Below are 15,706 nucleotides of genomic sequence, written 5' to 3' on the forward strand. Positions count from 1 at the left end.
ACAATCTAGCCAGTTGATCTAACTAAATTCAGATATATACATTTACTATAAAGCTACCTAGATATATATTTAGTCTGTCAATAATTGAATAAATATTTGTTGAGTGTCCACTACCTTATTGCAAAGCACAGAACTAGAAAATATGAATTTAGAAAGGAATGAGAGATAGTAGTTTCTCTCAAGAAGAAAATAGTCTAATGGAGGAAATACCTGCAATATAAACCGGAAAAAGTTATAAAGTAAGTAAAAGACTGATAAAGGGGACCCAGCTAAATAATAGGTCAAGGGAGACTTCTATAACTACTATGATATAAACTAAGATTTAAAATATAAATTAAAATGAAAATTTAGCCAGATAAAATATTAAGGAGAGTATCTCAGATCAATATAAAAGCATACTTCTACTAAAGTTCTATTACAGAAAAGATCTTGATACCATCAGGACAATGAATAATATGAAATGAAATAGTGAGGTCAGCTGGGATCAGCTAATATCTAGCTTCATTGACTATATTCATAGAATTTCAGTTATTTTTAAGTGCATTTAGATACTATTGTAAAATTTTAAGCCTGAGAAGGATATGATCAAATCTGTTATTTTTAGAATATCATTCTGGCTACTATGAAGAAAATGGATTAGAAAAGGCAAGAGAGAAACTAGAGATCAGTTAGTAGTTACACAGAAGTAGGGGTGAGTAGATTTGAGGATTCTTTGAAACTGTTATTTGTTAGTTTTCTAATTCTGTACCCTGTGATTATTCCATCAGTTGCACAAATTAGTAATTATGGAATAATCTTTGATATTTGTAATTCTGTCTTTATAGCAGTGCTAATCTTCCCAATATTCAGATAAACCAACTGTTTGATGATTTAGTCGTGTACTTCAGTAATATTTGGATAATATGCAAATGTGATCTAGAAAGTCTTTTCATACAACATGCGAAAATTTTCCCTAACCTTATGGTGAGAGAGTCGATCACTGAAAGCAGCTGGGGTGACTAGGTATGGGCAATTTGTTGAGGGGAAATAATGTGCTATCATATACAGAAAGCAATGATTAGGGAAATCCACTTAAGTTTACCATTAGCAACTGAAAATCAGGTAAAGAAAAAAACCAGAAGTTCAAATGGGGATTCCCAAGAAATAGTGTTGCAACATAAGTTTTTCTTGTAACTTTCTCAAAAATGCTATCGTAACTTAGTAAGGAATGTGATTAAATAAATGTCAAACTGTTGGTGTTTGTGGCCTAAGGCAAAGAAAGGTAAAGCTCTATAAATTAGATGGCTTCTTTTAAGATGCTTTAATTACTTAAGACTCATATAAGTGGCTTAAAGGCTTCGTTCTAAAACTAAAAATTCAGTATCATTACTATCCAGAGGTAGACTTGCTTGTGGTTTATTTTAGTCACTTATTAACAAAACTAAAAAAGTAGTGGTCTATCTAGCAACAAATTTCAACAATTGTCCTCCAAATGTTTGAAATGTTTATAAACATTGTCAGCTTTAATTTCTTTATAGATACAGTTGGGTTTGGGATTTTATTTTGTTTTTGTTGTATTTTTCAATTTTGTAGTTATACAGCTTTGTACCAGTGCAAACTAAAGACACAAGATTACAAAATCTGCTTTGTACAGGAAATAGTAACTACAAAATGTACCAAACATATATTATATATATTCCATTACACTAATGGATATGTATAATTTACATAATTCAATCATTAAAGAAGCCTCACGTGAAATGGGAAAGTTTCTGGATATCAGGTAACCATAGGATCCAGAACAACTGCCTGAGTCTTTTGGTGCCTCCTCTCTGAAAAACAGACACAATTTTAATATCAAAATCATCATATCTTAATAAATGTTTATAATATCTTACTCATATTATCATAACCATAACTGACTGATTAATAAAGGAAAGCAGCAGTGAATTCATTCCAGTGCCTCAAAAGTACTTCCCATAGTATTTTATACAATTTATTCCCTTCATCCCTTGCTGGTAATATTTGTTGATTAATTTAAAGCTTTAGATATCTACTAATTTCAGATGGTATCAAAGTATATGAGGTACAATCAGAATATATGGTAATCATTTAAATAAACTGTATTAAAGTAAAACACATTGCCATTAATCCCCATGGCTTCAAACACACATATTTCTGAGGCAATCTAGAAGTCCTTTTTCATGAAGTTCCACTAGATGTGATCAAAAATACAGTGCAATTCTGCCCAGTATTAGCCCAGGAAAAAGGAGTGCTTGTCTGTCCTCATCTACCTTATTCACTAGACCTGGCACTGTGAAACTTTTGGATTTTCCTCAAAGTTAAAATGATCACAAATGTAACTGTTTTGGGTTTTTTGTTTGTTTGTTTGTTTTGAGACAGGGCCTCACTATGTAGTTGAGACTGATCTGGAACTCACTATGTAGCCCAGGCTGTGAGTCTCGAACTCACAGCGATCCTCCTGCCTCAGACTGCCGAGTGCTGGGATTATCAGAATAGTGAGACAGTCATGACAGGGCAATTCAAAACACCCAAAAAAGGACTTCTAGAACTTCTTTAAAAAGTTGCCAGAGCAATAGGGTAAGTGGCCAGTTTGAAGTGAGGGAGATTAATGGCAATATATCTTTTACTGTAATCATTTTTAAAAATTTAAATATTCACTGCATTTTATCATATATCGTATATTTGTGTTTGGGTTATGATTACCTTGTTAATCTTTATTTTATGTGAATGAACAAGTGTGTTTATATGTGTCTATTCCTTTTTTTTAATTCCATTTCAGTATACTCCATGTGTACTGGAAATGTCTCCAAAAACCTGAAAGTTAAGCCATGGTGTCTTCTTAGCACTGATTTCCACTACTTGCCCCTTACCAATGCAGCCCGCTTGCTTCATAGCTTTCCATCTATGCTAATGGGCAGTCACCCAAATGTAAAAAACCTTAAAGTTTTTTTTTCTTTCAGTTCTCTCTTTTATGCTGCCTTTATTACATAGCCATCATATCTTTTGGGAGCCATTTAGAACATAATGAACCCTCTCATTGAAATCTCCACTACCCTGATTATAAGGTTAATGTTCATGATATCTGATTTACTATAATAGACTTCATTGCCAGTCCCTCCCTTTCCTGTCTAGATCAATTTTCCTCTTCTAGATCAATTTTCAAAAAATTACAACTCTATAAATGTTCCCTAGTGGTCTAAAATCTCCAGTGGTTTTTCACTGCCACTAGGTAAAAGTCTCAGCTTCTCATAGTATTTCATACCCTCTAATGTTCTCCATCTCCTTGGTCTCCATCTCTTGATTTCAGCTTTCTTTTTTCTTTTCCATCAATCATGTACCTCCTGATTCAGAGAGGCTGGATTATGGACCATTTCTTAGATCCATGTCATACTCTTCTGCCTCTAAGCCTCTGTACATCCTATTCCTAGCTTTGGAATTCCTTCCCTTACTATTGTAACCATTATCTGTTTAAGATAGCCATCTCCAAAGAACCCAATCAGATGCAATAATTCACTCTGGAAGATTTGTAAAATGCTTTATTTCTTCTGCTGCTACTCATCCTTCAATTAGCAGTTCACTGAAGCAACTCATAATGTTTGGAAAGCATAGGTGGCAGCCATCCAAACTAAGGAGATAAGCAACCTGCTAACTCTACGTTTTAAGACACTGGGCTTATGGTCTCAATCTTAGTCTACACTAAATTTGAAGTATTTAGCAAATGATGAAAAGGGAAGTAGAAGCCCATGGTTAACTCTGTGACCAAATTCTGGTTAGTAAAAGGGAGAAAGTGCAGCGCAGAGTTGAGGCAGGAGTACCAGGCAGGCAAAGACCATCACAGCAGTATAGCAAAGGGGGAAAGGAATGGCCAAAATGGAACCAATGACTTCAATACTGTGAGGAGCCCATTACGAGGAAAGCCCTTGCATTGACCCTGCTTTTGTACTCCTGAAAGAAACTATAGAAGAGATTGGAGGAAAACAGTATTTGAAGCCTCTAGCATAGCACCTATGTGCAAGTAATCAAAATCCGTTTCTAAATTATCAAGGCTTTTCATTTTTTCATGATGTCCAAGGTGACAGATTTGTTGTCCAGTCTGGTTACATATCAGCTTGCCATTCAACATAACATGGTATTACAGTGAATTTATCAAATAGTCAAACAGGTTACCAACTTTTCTATTTCTACACCATCATTTTTTTCTAATACATTTTTGTTCACCTGTCTATTTTTTTCATTCGCTGATAACCAGCCAATGTGAGCCAACCATCTTAGCTGTGAATGTGAAGAATTCACTTTAAATTTTCAGAAATTGATCATTGTTAGTATATAGGCCTAGAATCCCCTGTGTCGAGCACACAGTAGTATTGAATTAACACTGAATGAACTAAGATTTTCACTGAAAACTAAATGCATTGTCCTTACACTTAGTACAGAGAGTGACTATACTGAAATTTTTCCGCTCTGTCTATAGGCAGCTTTGCTAACAGTACTATTTAGCAAGCTGGACTAATGTTCACCTAATTTTAGGTGATTAAGTTAGCAAAGTTCTGAGTTGTCCTGAATTCCACTGTTGATGACAAGGCAGTTTAGTATCTTTCTGTCAGAAACTAAACACAAGGTTTATGTAATGGTTTGATTACTAGCACCAAACAAATTACTGCAGCAAGAACCATACAATCCCAGTTTCCTGCCGTGGGGTAAATTATAATGTGTATTCACTTTCTAATGCATGTGCAACTGTGTCTCTGAATGCAGGACACAGAATATTTTTCTATTCAGGCGCAAGTCCTGGGCTCTGAATTCCAAGTGGTGGGTGACCTTCTTTTTGGTAAAGGACCACTCTGAACAATGGTTTGACTCTCAATAAGCACTAATGGCAAATTTAACTGTTTGGCATGAGGTGTCAAAGCACTAAATTTTCCTTTTAGTACTAAAGTATTATTCAATTCTTTTAAATTACCAAAATTGTTCCCTCTGGCACATAAGGAGATCTGCTTGAGTGCATGTATAGTACAACCTTTTACTAGAATAAAATATACAGAGTCAGAAAGAAAATGCCAAACTACAAGTGTTAAGCAAGAGAAACATTTTTCTTGGAAATAAATTCCACCTAATTTACCACATTCTGTGGTTTAAAAAAATCTTTTTATACTAACTAAATAAAGAACTTTGTCTGAACATAATTTATTTGATACATTTACTTGTTTTCTGGCATTTATCTATATAATTTATTGTTATGCATGTTGTTAATTTCTTAATATTTGTGAATACGAGATGTGTGCTTGAGGCTTTCCCCTAAACTAATATTTTATTAGTCTTTATAATGAGATCTGCAAACAAACTCTGTCCTGAGATCTTGTAGCAAATGAGTTATGCATAAAAAAATAAACTACAAGTATTGTCACTGTAATCCCCACTTTTCTGTACACTATATTATGGGAAAGTAAATCACTTGATTACGTTTGCTAAATCCTTTTTAGAAATTAAGGAATTGGTCCACTCATCTCATTTGCCCTTCGGGGCACATAGCTGTCATTTTGTTTTCTTGTTTTAATTATTTGTTACATAAAGCTAGTCTATATTTTTTAAACACAATTTATGATCAGTGGCTCCTTGAACAAATCTTTAAGGTCGTTTGTTTTTACCATGATGACATCAGATTTTAATAGTTTTGATTTTTAACATTGAAAGTCATGTCATTGACACAGCAAGCCATGTGAATATGTGGGAATTTATCAAGGTACATATTTACTTTGTAGAAGTTTTTAAATTTAAAAGGAACTATTACCATGGCAAATATAGTAACTATAAATCTTTTTAGATTATGGCTAGCAATGAAGCAATTTGATAAAAAGACACAGGGTCTGGAGACAGGACCCAAGTGTAAATCCTTGCTTTACCTAACTGTTAAGTGGGCATATTAAATATAGATATCTCTGCCCATATTTGTGTCCAGTGTATTTTGAATGTTTTTTCCAAGTTTTGTAAAAAGAAAATATGTATAGAAAATAAGTACCTCATCACTCAACAGATATTTTATTTCAAAGTATTTATTAGTCTACAGAGTTGTAAATGCTAAATAATAATAATAATAATAATAATGAAGTTTTGACATTTTTCCCAAACACCTTCATGAAATACTGACATTCATGTAGACTGAAATTATGCAGTCCTACTCTGCTGACTGGCACTGATTTTATTCTGAATTCATCGTGGTCCCCTAAGTAAGTCCATTTTGGCTTTCCAATGCCAGTGTACATTAAATTCTTCATCTATGGAGCAGTAAAATGCAACAAAATTAAAATTTGTGTTATTTTTAGTCACAGGTTGTGACTCCTAATATCATTAAACTCTATGTCAGTCTGAAGCCTTGAACTGCATAGACTTTGTCTGAACATAAATCAACTGCAGCTAGACACCTTGAGAATTTATCTCACATAGGAAACAATAAGAAAGACAAAATATATTTTAATATTTATAAATAAAGTCACTTTAAGCAATTTGAACATGAAAAATACTACAGGTTATCCAGTTATGAGATTCTACTATAAGTCCACTGAAAGTTGATAATTTCTACAATAAAGGATGATATTAGGTAACATTGAAAATTATCAGTCAACACTGAAAAGAGACCATTTAAGAAGAAGAAAGAAGGGCTGGGGATTCAGCTCAGTGGTGCTGCCACCTGCCTCACAAGAGGAAGGTCCCGAGTTCGATATTCAGTAGAAAAGAAGAAGGAGAGGAGGAGGAGGGAGGAGGAGGGAGGAGGAGAAGGAGGATGGGAGGAGAAGGTGGGGGGACGAAAAGAGTAAAAATCATACAGGAAACAAACCAGGTACATATTCCAGTTGAGTCAGTGCCTTACTGGTTGTAAATGAAGGACTTGTGTGTGTGACTTCTTCAATCAGGCCATTTGTCATGCAGAAAAAGAGTTTGATAGTTGCTTCCCAGAGACCTAAAAATATTCCTTGAGTTTTCATGAGTAGTTGAATCAAATTGGAAAATTTAAGCTTTAGACTTCCATTTGTCTGAATCAACTGAATGGATATGCTATTTTTCAGGAAATGATAATTCTGATGTGCAAGAATTCTCAGATGTTAAATAGTCTAGTCTCTAAAAATATATACATTTACTCAAGTACTTAACAGAACATTCATTGAACAGCCTCTGAAAACAAATTAAAAGGTGGATAGAAAATGAGTGTCCTCACCAAGGACAGCAGTCAGAATGTAATGTAAAAACCATACATATTTGTAGATAACTATCATACTACCAGATAAGTACCTACATTGGTTTTTATAAGGTCAACCGGACCAGGTCTTCATATTCGACTTTGACAATCTTGGGACTACTATATGCTGGTGATAGTTCTTCACTTGAGTAACTTCCAATCACTGGATTTTTCACCCCTAAATTGAGCTGAAAGATGTAATTCCTCTAATATTGTCTATTAATTGTATTTCTGCCCTCTTTAGCTCTGTTAGGCAACTATTCACAGAACAGCCCTTATTTGTGGGCACTAATCATGCTTCGCTAATCTTCACCATTTTTTACAGCTTGTTACCTGTTCCTCATATAACATGGCTTTATTCTGGCCTATGAATTTTCTCAAGATTGGCAAAACCTTGCCTAAATAACAGCACCCAGAATTGGATATACAGATTCTTTTATGTGTTTGTAATCACAACCCTTAGTAAATGAATTTTACGTGAACTCCATTATTTCTTTATGTTAATGTAATATAGAATTGTGCTAACTTAGGATTCCAGAATCTTTTTATTGCTTTGTATCAGAACAGAAACAATTAAAGACTTCATATGAGCTGCTGATTATCAGATGTATCACATTCTATTTTAGAATAACATCTTTGAATATGAATTAATAAAATCTTATCTTTATTAAATATATTATAAGTAGGCCTAACAGCCCAGACCTACTGATGTCATTCTTAATAATCATTCAGCCATTCTTCATATCAGCCACCCTTGCTCATCTATCTCAGTTATGGGTGACCTAAATTTAGAAAGACAGGATCCGCAGAATCAGGATGGAGTCTGACAGATACACATATTGCTCCACCCAAGTGTGATCAAAGAATTTAGTGAATGTTTAAATTTTTTTTTAAAAAACTTATTACAATAAAAGACAAGTTGTCATTGGTCCTCCTCCAAATATTTCTTCTTACTGTGAACACCCTTTTATTCTATCATTCTTTGCACTTTCTGTAGCATTTTTGGGCATTCTTGTTCATGGATGTCTTCAGTTACACAGTCATGGCTGCTTTGATGTCCTGAATAGGTTCAAAACATTTTCTATTCATGGTCTTTTTTTTTGTACTGAGGATCAAGCTTTGGCCCTTGCACTTGCAAGGCAGACAATGGAACCATTGAGCCAAATCCCTGGCCCCCATGGTCATTTTTATTTTAGGAGAGATCCAGAAATCTTATTGAGCCAGATCTGGTGAATAAATTGGAGGAGGACCTATCATAATGTTTTTAATCTAACAAATTGCCATAAATATTTTGAATAGATTCAGGAAATCAAGGTAGCCATGAGAACAAACTCACAGAAGAAGACTTTAGAACTCCTTCAGAAAGTGGCAAAAATGATGGGATAAGTGTGCTTGAATGTAGAGTATTTTAAGGAGATTAGTGGAAACTTGTCTTCTACTGTAATAATTTTTATCTTTAATATAAAAATCATATTTTATCACACTTCTGAAATAGAGAATCCTACAAATCTAAAGAAAGTATATAAAAGAAATTTAAAGATAAGAATAATGCATTTTGGGACAGTTTTCTGCTGTGCAGAATATAGACACTACTAAAGAATTGATTTCCAGGTTATGAGACTATTAATTTTATCTACTCAAAGAAATTTTCTTCTCCAGTAACTCAAAAGGAACAAAACAGGGAAAATCAACAATGACCACTACCAAAATTGTTATGTGTTTATAGTTCTTTTACTGTAAATGACAAATTTTCTCCATTATACCCTTTAGCTGGTCTAGCTATCTATTACTGATTTTTGTGTATCTTTTATACATGGCCATTTTACTGAATTTATTTGTTGCTTTAAAAGACTCTTTAGATGATTTCATTTGATTTGTGCTGACTTCCTCATCATCAAAAATAAAATTTTTTTTCAACTTTTCAACTTATATCTAGAAAAATGTAAATAATAGTTTTCATAAGAATATATTTTCAGAAAATTTACATGAAATAATGAACCATTGACTGGGTCTAGATTCCTATCAGACATTTGTGTGATGTTAGCCCCATATTTTATCAGCCATATTGCCCACAAAAGTGACACTGCCCTGTGTTGGCAAGTGATCGAAAAAAAATTCTGAGGTCCAAAAGAGGCTGCTAGAGGGTAAATTGCTTCATCATTTTGGACAAGCACTATTAAAATATCTTTAAATTTTTAAATACTTAAAGCTTTGCCTTACTGAGTCTACTTCTAGCAATTCATCCAATAGATGTGAAATGCAAAAGTTAATTGCAACAGGATCTCTAGTAGCAAAAGCAAACAAACTGCCTAATGACAAGAGTGGGGGTAAGAATTGCAATACACCTATTTAATAGCATTCGGCTTAAACAAATATGAGGAACTTAAATCAGTGTACTGAATGAATAAATGTCCCTAATGTCTTGAATGAATTAATGTGCTCAATGAATTATATGGTTGTATTGATGTGGAATAAAATGTCTTATTTATGTAAAAGAAAGCAGGTATACACTTAGAGTGTGTGTATACATAGAAAATATCTAGTCAAGTAATTGTTGACAGTAGTTTCCCCAAAGAGGGAACTATTGGGAAGAAATGTTTACTTCTACTGTATATTATTTAAAGTTTTGGGATTTTTGGCCATGTACATATAGTGTGTATTTTAAGAAAGCAAAAAGAATTTATATAGAAAACACAAAAGTTGTAAAATATAAAGATGAGCAACAGCATACAGAAGATTCCCAAGAAAGACATGGCAATAATTGTACCGGCAAAATAAAACGCACAGGAAAAATTTAAAAGTAGTCATTTTCTGCTGCTAAAACTAATTTTTTTTTTTAAATTAACAGGGAAGAAATGACAAATGGAAATAAAAACGTATGTTTGTGTTTGGCTAGCAAGAGAAAGGATGAGTGGATTCGGCTCAAACCTGTCAACAAACACCTAATTAATATCTACCATTTCCGGCCAGGAAATCTGTGACTGACGAGGAATACAGAAACAAATGGCTTTCTTCCCTCTTCCAGTGTCCATCACATAATTCTTAGAGCCTTTAATGTTTCGATCATTCAATCTAAATTGTCTCAAGCTGCAGTTTTTCACATTTGAATCCGTATGCTCTATAAACAGCTTGAGCATATCTACTTTAACTGAAGGATTAGAACTGTTGCTTTTCTTGTCCATCACATCTATCTTCTCTCATAGAAAGAAACTTTTTTTTAAAATTATTAATCCTGTCTTTGGAGCCTTCAAATGGTTTCTTCTTCGGTATGCTTTTTTTCTTTTCCCACATTTCCACTTTGCTTTTCTAAGCAACTGAAGCAGTATATGGAGTGATTTGTTTGTAAGTTTTAAGGAAAGAGATGTTAACATGAAAGGCGCATGGTTGTTTTTTTGTTTGTTTTGCACTGGGGATCGAATTTGGGATGTGGTGCTTGTGAACAACTAAATCCCCAGCCCAGGTTTTTAAAAGTATCTTTTCCCCAAGTTTAAATTCAAACTAAAACGCATATTTTTCTTACTTGCTTAATAGGAAGCAAACCATTTGAGAGTCTACATTTACTGTACTAATAGCGATAATCTTTAGACCTGCTGTCACATGGGTTTCCTCACTGCTCTAAATAGCACAGCAGTGTACTCTTCACTTGATTATCATACAGGCTTCTCTTCTGGATTACTACTGGAAACAGCATTTCAGATGGCCCCAAGGTTGTGAGTGATCACTTCTTGATGGTGCCATTAGCTCAAACTTCAGAAGATTTATAGTTTGGGTGAATCTTGGAAACCAGATATGACAGTTGAGTGTTTGGCACCCCACCAGTGGTTTGAGGAATTTGAATTGCTCTCTTCAAAATTTTTCCTTCAGCACTTTGAAATTAGTCTCTATTTATTCACGGAAGACATTGTTGCCCACTCAATGAGTAGCCTCATTACTTCTTCCATTAACTTAGTTGGTACAGTTGCTCATTACTGTAATTTACAACTTCTAAAACTTAAACTCTCTCTTGCAACTTTTCCTGAGAAAAATGCTTACAATTTAAGTAAAGTTAGGGTGATGAAAAAAAAAATCATTGTGAACTTTAGTGAAAAATTCCTAAGTTTCTTAGGAATAAAACATAATTGTTAAACACAATGCCACAGAAAAGAATAGTAGTAATGGTTGTGAAAAACTATAATTTTGTTCCTGTTTTTTGTATTTGTGATGCTTTTGAGTTAAAAGTATCAGTAACTGGATTACATGGGATATCTGTTAAGAGTGAAACATTTGATCCTTTAGACAACTATAAAAGGCAGTTTTAGGGCTTCTGCCTTCTTTGTTCTACCTTGGTTGTCACATCCTATCAACATCACTGTAATAAAGAATATCAGCCATTTTTCTGTGAAGAAGCTATTTTGCCTTTCTAGTGACAGTCTCTCAAGATTTATCTGTGAAGCTATACAAGTAGGTAAGTTTATAGAGGTTTTCAATTTCATTTTTCAACTTGTAAAGCTTTGAGTTTGCCAAGACAGTGCCAGTATCTCCATATTCTCTATCTACCTTTTTTTCCTACATAGATGCATAGTTTTGGGGCTTTCACATCCTATGACTTTAGGTTTCATCCCTATACAATTTCTTCTGTTAGTCCATTGTCTGTAGCTATATTAAAAAAAAAACAAAAATAAATAAGCCTGAGGCTGAGGTATATTGTAAAGAAAAATGCTATGTTTAGTTGACAGTTCTGGAGGCTCAAAAGCATGACTCCAGCATCTTCTCAGCTCTGGAGAGCAGTCTTGTCGAACAGCATGGTGGGAGCTTGTGTGAAAACACAAGTGGTACAGGCAGAAGAGATATTCAAGTATGACACCACCATTTTTGATAGCAACCTTTTCTTGAGAGAACTAATCTAGTCCCCTAAAATCCTTCATTAATCCCTTCTGAGGATGCCTCCATGACCTAATTACCTTCCAGTAAGCCTCACCCTTTCAAGGTTCCACTCCCTCAACCCTACCACCCTGTGGACCATGTGTGTAGCATTTCAACTGTTCCTTTTCAAGGTTCCACTCCCTCAACCCTACCACCCTGTGGACCATGTGTGTAGCATTTCAAGTGTTCAGGGAAAAATTGAATTATATATTTGATGTAGTTACTATACAGCTATCAGGCCTTTGAAGATTAACAGATATAGCACACAATTCTTAATTTTACCATGCACAGCCAGATTTTCCTGGAATCTTCCCTAGCTTATTAAATAATATCCACTTGTTTAGACTAAAAATTTATCTGTTTCACAAGAAATTTTTAAGAGTCTGTTTAACATGTAATTTTTATCATCTCCCTACTTCAGACTGTTCACTAGCTTCCCTTTCATGGATATAGCATGTAGCACACAGCACCTGGTTTCCTCTTTGACTTCACCTCCTGTCAGCTTTCCCTTTCATGTTGTACTTGCTTCCTTACTATCATTCCCAAATTCTAAGCTCAGGCCCTTTTCACTTGCTGCTGTTTGTCTGTAGCACTCTTTTATGTGTTTTTTTTTTTTCTCTCATTTTATTTAAAGCTGTATTTTCTTATAGCATAAATTACTTTACATTCATTGGCTTTATTTTGTTACATTAATTCTAAACCCCCAAGAGGACAGAAAGCTTTACCTTTTCCCCTGCTGTACAACCAAGCTCTTACAACAGCTCTCACAGAGTAAGTACTCAATACGTATTTTTTTGGATTAATGAGGAAAAATCAAAGTTATGAATGGAAAAGAATTCTGTTGAGCTAGAAAGCAGAACGAGGCATAGTGGATACTGCTGTGTAGCTGACCTTGACTGCATAAATTAAAAAGCTTAAAACAAAACTATCTGAATGTAGAATACAGAGCCGGTTGTATGATGATTTCTTGACTCCTGGAAGGTTTCCAGAAGAACCTGGAAGAATTCTACTCTAGAGCAGAGGTCCAACTGAGGATCCCTAAAACCCTACATCTGTAAGTGATGTTGGAGAATGGAATGAATGCAGAGGATTTGAAAAGTTGGAGGATTGCATATGTGGTAACTCACATATACAATTATTTGAAGTATATCTGCAAAAAAAAGAGAAGAAAAGAAAAACTGACCCCCCAAAATACCAAGTATCCTCCCATTTAATCCATACTTAGTTCTAGGTTGCCAGACAGACCTGGCAGTGTAACTACGATGAGCTTTTCTGATTTATGGAGGGTCCCAAGCCCCTGAGTCTCTTACTTCTCTCTGGCTACTTGCTGTCTTCCATCAGATGACAGATGTCCCAAGTAGACACGAATGAACTCTGCCTCTGCAGTTTTTAGTCTTTCAATGAGATTTCCCAGAACTTTATTTCTCTTTCATCCTAAATCATATTAAGGAAAGTGTAACCCTTGACTGGGTTTTTATTCTGTAAAGGACTCAGTGAATGGTTATTTTACTGTCTTAGCCCATTGATTAACTCTTTCTAAACTTAAGTTAAGGGGAAAGCATCCTTCTTAATCCTGATGAGGGAAGAGGGACAAAAATACAGTTTGCTCAATGACTTCCAAAGAAATTGTTTTACTAGCTTCTTAAACTTCACCTTCTGTAAGCCAAGTGTGGGAGGCTGAGCAGTGTTTATCAATGTATATCAATGACAGAATCATTTTGGGACCAATCCCCGTTCAGGTCTTATGTGGCTAGTGTAGCTACAGAACCTTGATGTTTGTGGAAACATACGGGTGTTCTTTCAAAACTTAGAAACAACAGAGTGCTAAATTTAAATTTATATAATAACAGAGAAAAATGTTACTTGGGAATCCTACAATTTAAACTGTTGAGTAGAATATATGTTGTTTTTGTCCTCATAGCCTTGATTTCTTTGGGGAAAGAAAAAAGTAAACTAATATACAGTACAAGAAAGCTAATGCATATATCTGTCCACAGGCACACGTACATGTTATGAAGTACTGTGAAGAATATAGGCAGGGTACAATAATGGAAGCCACAGGTTTACAAAAGCTCTTCTTTTATGGAAGTAATCAACCTGAGACATTAAGTATAAGATTTCCTTAAGTATATTATACCCTTATAAAGTATGAAAAAAATAGGCCAATCCAGACAGAAAGGCCAGCAGGTGCAAAATTCCTAGGGTAGAAAAGAACATTGTAGGTAAAGAACTAGACAAAGACCCTAGCACAGTGAGTTCAGAGCTGTTAAATGATCAGAATATGTATTCCACATCTGAAAAGCAATAATAATAATGAAAAGCACAGAGTTTAAAGTGGCATATCTTAGGACTCTCACTCAAATCTTCTGGCTCACACTAAACTGTCTAACCATGCCTTAGGCAAGTTTTACCTATTGTCTGTGGATTTCCTCTACCCCAATTAACACTTAATTATACTTGTTTTTCTTTCCTAGAGGAACTGCACTTCTTTCCTTCCCAAGTTTCTTTTTAGCTCAAATTTGCACTTGCTCTGGAGATTTTTCTCATATTCAGAGTATGAATTTCATTAGGACAAGGAAATTTGTCCTGTGGTTCTATATGCCTAGCACTCAATTGGTAACTGACAATTCATCTTTTTTATTAATGTTGTTCAGAAACATCAAATGAAAGAGTTTGCATGAGCAAAATATTTACCAGTCTACTGGGTAAAAGTAGGAGAAGTCAGGCACATTTAAGTTTTTTGGCTCAAAGACAGAGTTGAGCTTCAGCTGGTATAGTGTTGAAACTTATTCAACCAACCTCTTCATCACATATGTGTGTATCGCTAAATTGAGTTCCAGAAAGGTTGTGATTAAAAAAATGAACTCAATGTCTACTCATCCTAAAAAAAATTACTTCAGGGAGTGTCAGTGTTGCACTTTGAGATCAGTGCAATAGAACTTTTGTTTTTATTGTGATTTTCTTTTCTATGATTCACAGTGAGCAAGCATACCCCTTGAAAATTCATATTAGCAACTGATTTCTGATTGGTTTGCAAGTAGTTGGATTCATAAATATGGGATCACGCAAAGTAAAGATATAATCAAGGTACACAAACAAGTCATGACTATTGTTTGACTTAAGTTTGACTCATATAACTCATTTGAGGTATTAATTTTTTCATAATTAAATTTTAAAATATGGAAGGTTGATGCCCTTTGATGTCATTACTTTTACTGTGCAGTTTTGCAGTGGAGCCTTACTCTTGATTTACTCCTGAATGACAGTGGTGAGTGCTTCTGTTGATCTGGACATATAAACCAACAGTAATAAGAGAGTATACAGATTTCCATGTGGAAATTAATTATAGAAACCAGAATGTTGTCCCTGTGGATTGTACATTCTCATTGACATTTTTATAATCAAAATCAAATGTACACATATTGCCTTGAAAATGCTTAGGAATTTTGAATGGGCCTAAGTTATTTTACACTTCTTTATCTTATTAAAGGGATGTCATTCTGAACTAACTTGAGGAAGCAGAATTTTAAGCACTTTTTGAGGTTCCTTGGTGCTCTTCAGCTTTGGCTG

The sequence above is a fragment of the Fukomys damarensis genome, unplaced genomic scaffold (genome assembly GCF_012274545.1).
Source record: "Fukomys damarensis isolate Sample0158 unplaced genomic scaffold, DMR_v1.0_HiC HiC_scaffold_32, whole genome shotgun sequence".
Taxonomy (NCBI): domain Eukaryota; kingdom Metazoa; phylum Chordata; class Mammalia; order Rodentia; family Bathyergidae; genus Fukomys; species Fukomys damarensis.